The following is a 6,072-nucleotide window of genomic DNA, read 5'->3' on the forward strand; positions in this document are numbered from 1 at the left end:
TGGGGGTAATATATTAGCATGAATAAAGGATTGGCTAACTAACAGAGAACAGAGAGTCAGGATAAATGGTTCATTCTCTGGTTGGCAACCAGTAACTAGTGGGGTGCCGCAGGGATCAGTGCTGGGACCCCAACTATTTACAATCTATATTAACGACTTGGAAGAAGGGACTGTGTAACGTAGCCAAGTTTGCTGACGATACAAAGATGAGAGGAAAAGCAATGAGTGAGGAGGACACAAAAAATCTGCAAAAGGACATAGACAGGCTTAGTGAGTGAGCAAAAATTTGGCAGATGGAGCATAATGTTGGAAAGTGTGAGGTTATGCACTTTGGCAGAAAAAAAATCAAAGAGCAAGTTATTATTTAAATGGCGAAAAATTGCAAAGTGCTGCAGTACAGTGGGACCTGGGGGTACTTGTGCATGAAACACAAAAGGATAGTATGCAGGTACAGCAAGTGATCAGGAAGGCCAATGGTATCTTGGCTTTTATTGCAAAGGGGATGGAGTATAAAAGCAGGGAAGTCTTGCTAAGCTATACAAGGTATTGGTGAGGAATACAGCATGTAGTTTTGGTTTCCATATTTACGAAAGGATATACATGCTTTGGAGGCAGTTCATAGAAAGTTCACTCGGTTGATTCTGGGGATAAGGGGGTTGACTTATGAGGAAAGGTCGAGTAGGTTGGGCCTCTAATCATTGGAGTTCAGAATAATGAGAGGTGATCTTATTGAAATGTATAAGATTATGAGGGGTCTTGACAAGGTGGATGCAGAGAGGATGTTTCCACTGATGGGGGAGACTAGAACTAGAGGGCATGATCTTACAATAAGGGGCCGCCCATTTAAAACAGAGATGAGGAGGAATTTCTTCTCTCAGTGGGTTGTAAATCTGTGGAATTTGCTGCCTCAGAGAGCTGTGACATTGAATAAATTTACGACAGAAATAGACAGTTTGTTGAACGATAAGAGGATAAGGGGTTATGAGGAGCGGGTAGGGAAGTAGAGCTGAGTCCATGATCAGATCAGCCATGATCTTATTGAATGGTGGAGCAGGCTCGAGGGGTCGTATTGCCTACTTCTGTCCCTATTTCTTATGTTCTTATGTTCTTATGTTCAGGAGAACTTTCTTGATCAGTATGGTTGTGGCCCAACGAGGAAGGAAGCATTGCTAGATCTGGTTCTGGGGAATGAGGTGGGTCAAGTGGAGCAAGTATCATTAGGGGAACATTTAGGGAACAGTGATCATAGTATCATAAGGTTTAGATTAGCTATGGAAAAGGACAAGGAACAATCTAGAGTAAAAATACTTAATTGAACGATGGCCAATTTCAGTGGGTTGAGAATGGATCTGGCCCAGGTAAATTCGAATCAAAGATTGGCAAGTAACTTCTCAGATAATGAAGCAGTCCATGTCCACTTGCAGCAAGACCTGGACAACATCCAGGTTTGGGCTGATAAGTGGCAAGTAACATTCGTGCCACACAAGTGCCAGGCAATGACCATCTGCAACAAGCGAGAGTCTAACCACTGCCCCTTGACATTCAACGGCATTACCATTGCTGAATCCCACACCATCAACATCCTGGGGGTCACCATTGACCAGAAACTTAACTAGACCTGCCACATAAATACTGTGGCAACAAGAGCAGCAGACCAGAGGTATTCTGTGGCGAGTATCTCACCTCCTGACTCCCCAAAGCCTTCCATCATCCACAAGGCACAAGTCAGGAGTATGATGGAATACTACTCTCAATCATCAGCAAAGTGATGGAAGATTTCATCGACAGTGCTGTCAAGCAGCACTTACTCACCAATAACCTACTCACCGATGTTCAGTTTGGATTCTGCCAGGACCACTCGGCTCCAGACCTCATTACAGCCTTGGTCCAAACATGGACAAAAGAGCTGAATTCCAGAGGTGAGTTGAGAGTGACTGTCCTTGACATCAAGGCAGCATTTGAAGAACTGTGGCATCAAGGAGCCCTGGTTAATGGGAATCAGGGGGAAAATTCTCCACTGGATGGAGTCATACATAGCAAGGGAAATGGTTGTGGTGGTTGGAGGTCGATTATCACAGCCCCAGGACATCGCTGCAGGAGTTCCTCAGATCTGTGACCTTCGCCCAACCATCTTCAGCTGCTTCATGAACGACCTCCCTCCATCATAAGGCCAGAAGTGGGGATGTTCGCTGATGATTGCACAGTGTTCAGTACCATTCCCAACTTCTCAGATAATGAAGCAGTCCATGCCCACATGCAGCAAGACCTGGATGACATTCAGGTTTGGGCTGATAACATTCCACACAAGTGCCAGGCAATGACTATCCCCAACAAGCGAGAGTTTAACCACTGCCACTTGACATTCAACGGCATTACCATCACTGAATCCCCCACCATCAACACCTGGGAGGGTCACCATTGACCAGAAACTTAACTGGACCATCCACTTAAATACTGTGGCAACAAGAGCAGCAGGTCAGAGGTATTCTGTGGCGAGTGTCTCACCTCCTGACACCCCAAAGCCTTTCCATCATCTACAAGGCACAAGTCAGGATTGTGATGGAATACTTTCCACTTGCCTGGATGAGTGCAGCTCCAACAGCAATCAAGAAGCTCGTCACCATCCAGGACAAAGCAGCCACTTGATTGGCACCTCATCCACCACCTTAAACATGGAAGTACATCGCCGTTCCTTCATTGCTGTTGGGTCAAAATCCTGGAACTCCCTCCCGAACAGCACCGTGGGTATACCTTCACCACATGGACTGCAGCGGTTCAAGAAGGCGGCTCACCACCAAGGGCAATTAGGGATGGGCAATAAATTCTGGCTTTGCCAGTGACGCCCACATCCCAGAACAAATGTTTTTAAATTCTAGGACTAGGGGCATAGTCTTAAAATTAAAGCCAGACCTTTCAGGAGTGAAATTAGGAAACACTTCTACGCACAAAGGGTGGTAGAAGTTTGGAACTCTATTCCGCAACCGACAATTGATAGAACAGTTGTTAATTTTAAATCTGAGCTTGATAGATTTTTGTCAACCAAAGGTATTAACGGATAAAGCGGGTCATCATCATCATAGACAGTCCCTCGAAATCAAGGAAGACTTGCTTCCATTCTAAAAGTGAATTTTTAGGTGACTGAACGAACAGTCCAATACGGGAACCACAGTCTCTGACACAGGTGGGGCAGACAGTCGTTGAAGGAAAGGGTGGGTGGGTCTGGTTTGCCGCATGCTCCTTCCGCTGCCTGCACTTGTTTTCTACATGCTCTCAGCGACGAAACTCAAGGTGCTCAGTGCTCTCCCGGATGCTCTTACTCCACTTAGGGCGGTCTTTGGCCAGGGACTCCCAGGTGTCAGTGGGGATGTTGCATTTTATCAAGGAGGCTTTGAGGATGTCCTTGAAATGTTTCCTCTGCCCACCTGGGGCTCACTTGCTGTGTAGGAGTTCCGAGTAGAGCATTTGCTTTGGGAGTCTTGTGTCAGGCATGTGAACAATGTGGCCTGCCCAACGGAGCTGGTCAAGTGTGGTCAGTGCTTCGATGCTGGGGATGTTGGCCTGATCGAGGACGCTAACATTGGTGGGCCTGTCCTCCCAGAGGATTTGCAGGATCTTGCGGAGACATCGTTGGTGATATTTCTCCAGTGATTTGAGGTGTCTACTGTATATGGTCCACACCTCTGAACAATACAGGAGGGTGGGTATCACTACAACCGTGTAGACCATGAGCTTGGTGGCCAAATGGAATCCCTGCTGAGGCACTAAAGTATGGCAGAGAGGCACTGTTGGCACGAATGCATGACCTCATCTCTCTCATCTGGAAGGAGGAGAGCATGCCAGGAGACCTCAGAGATGCAGTAATTGTGACCATCTTTAAAAAAGGGACAAGTCCAACTGCAGCAACTACAAAGGAATCTCCCTATTATCAGCCACTGGGAAAGTCGTCACTAGAGTCCTCCTCAACCGTCTTCTTCCCGTGGCCGAGGAGCTCCTCCTGGAGTCACAATGCGGATTTTGTCCCCTAATGGGTACAACGGACCAGATCTTTACGGTGCGACAGCGGCAAGAGAAATACAGGGAACAGCACCGACCCTTGTACAAAGCGGGTATATGGAGTTAGGTTACAGATCAGCCATGATCTCATTGAATGGTGGAGCAGGCTCCAGGGGCTAAATGTCCTGCTCCTGTCCTATGTTCCTATTTTCTATGTTAACAGTGCAATGTAAATACAAGTTGTTACTGTATGTAAACGATCCTATTATACTAAAATAACTGTATGTAAATGATCCTATTGTGCTGTTTGAAGAACAGGAGAGTTTGCTTGGTGTTCTGGCCGACATTTATCCTTCAGTCAACATCATCAAAAGCAGATTCCCATGTTATCTCATCTGCTGTCGGTGTGAACTTGCAGTGCACAAATTGGCTGCCGCGTTTGTCGACAAATTAACAGTGACTATTCTTCAAAATGAATCAATTGGTTATGAAACACTTTGGGATATCCTGTGGATGTGAAATGCGCTGCAAAAATGCAAGTTATTTACAGATCGGTGATCAGTTTTTTATGCAGGGCATATGCAGTGTGCATCATCATAGGCAGTCCCTCAGAATCGAGGAAGACTTGCTTCCACTCTTAAAAATGAGGTGGCTGAACAGTCCAATACGAGAACCACAGTCCCTGTCACAGGTGGGACAGACAGTCGTTGATAGTCGCAGTGTGCTCATGGGTTTTCATAAATTGCTGTGTATTATGCGTGCTGACTGCATTTGCAACATAGACGTTCTACAATGTGAGCAAAAGGAGTATTACAATAATGACCTCCTTCCATGCTATAAATTTCTATGATTCTATGATTGGAGGACAGATTATCCGTGACAGCAGTATTAATGGGACAGCTGGAGAGAATCTATTGATATAAGCCATGGACTAGCTCAACTTGCAGATAACTTAATTACACGCTCCACTCCTGAGAATCAATTGCGTTTCTGCTTATTTTGCAACTTGCCCATAATTTATTTCATTGACAGCCAACTTCTGCAGAATGCAAATAGCACTAGGCAGCTGACAGAATCAAATGATTAGTATGGCATTTGCAGGCTGTGGCAGGATAGTTCCTGAGGTTACCACTGTTGCAGCTAATCGTTCAGTGGGGATTGTGAGAAGCGACCACTTTAAGCAGCTTGCCTGCCTCAGAGACATAATTGCACACATGATATGCAGTATACTCCAAGGGTACAAATACCAGAACTATCTCTATCCACCCATAATCTGGATCTTTGGTACTTGTACCCCGATCTGCAAAGGTTTAAATATATAAGCATAAAGGAGCTAAATGCCATAAACAAAATCACTAAAACTTTAGTTATTGACATACACATCGGGGCTGAAATTGCCCACCGCTGGAAACGGGGCGCACAGACCCCGTTTCTAGTGTTTTTACCGCTGTGGTGGATGAGGTGGCCTCTTGAACGAAATTCCGCTCTTTGGCTTTTTTCCAGGTGGACCGAAAGTCGCTCATACTGGGGGCCGATATGTGGTAAGTACACTAGAGGGGTGGAAGTTGAGGAGGGTGTATTTTCCGCTGCTGTCAGTCATCAGCGTAGCGCTAATGATGTCATCATGGTGATGCGTCACCACGGCTCTCCCCTTCACTTAAAGGGGAGAGCCTACGCGATTTCTAAAGTTCAGTCCACTGGGCCACCAGAGAGGGTTTAGGCTGGGCCGCCAACAGGCAGCCTGGCACCCCGTCTTGGCCAGTTGGCCGACAAAAAAAACATGGCGGCCATGGCAGTGCGTCCTCCCCTTTAATGGGAGCTGCACCGCCATTTCAGAAAGCCACAGCCTCACTCCACTGTCTCAAGAAAGCAGGTTTTGGCACTGCCTGGCGGGAGGAAGATTTTCTTGGCGGATTTTTGCCGTCGTTGGGCGGGGGGGTGGGGGGGTGGTTACATCGGCGGTGCGCGCTCTGATGACACACTTAGGGACATCTCAGCAGCAGCAGAGCGGTTGTGGGGAGGAAACGGGTCACCACTGAGATACCGCAGGAGCGGAATTTTGATAATGGCGGCCATTCC

This window comes from Pristiophorus japonicus, chromosome 11 (genome assembly GCF_044704955.1).
Source record: "Pristiophorus japonicus isolate sPriJap1 chromosome 11, sPriJap1.hap1, whole genome shotgun sequence".
In the NCBI taxonomy this organism is placed as follows: Eukaryota; Metazoa; Chordata; class Chondrichthyes; family Pristiophoridae; genus Pristiophorus; species Pristiophorus japonicus.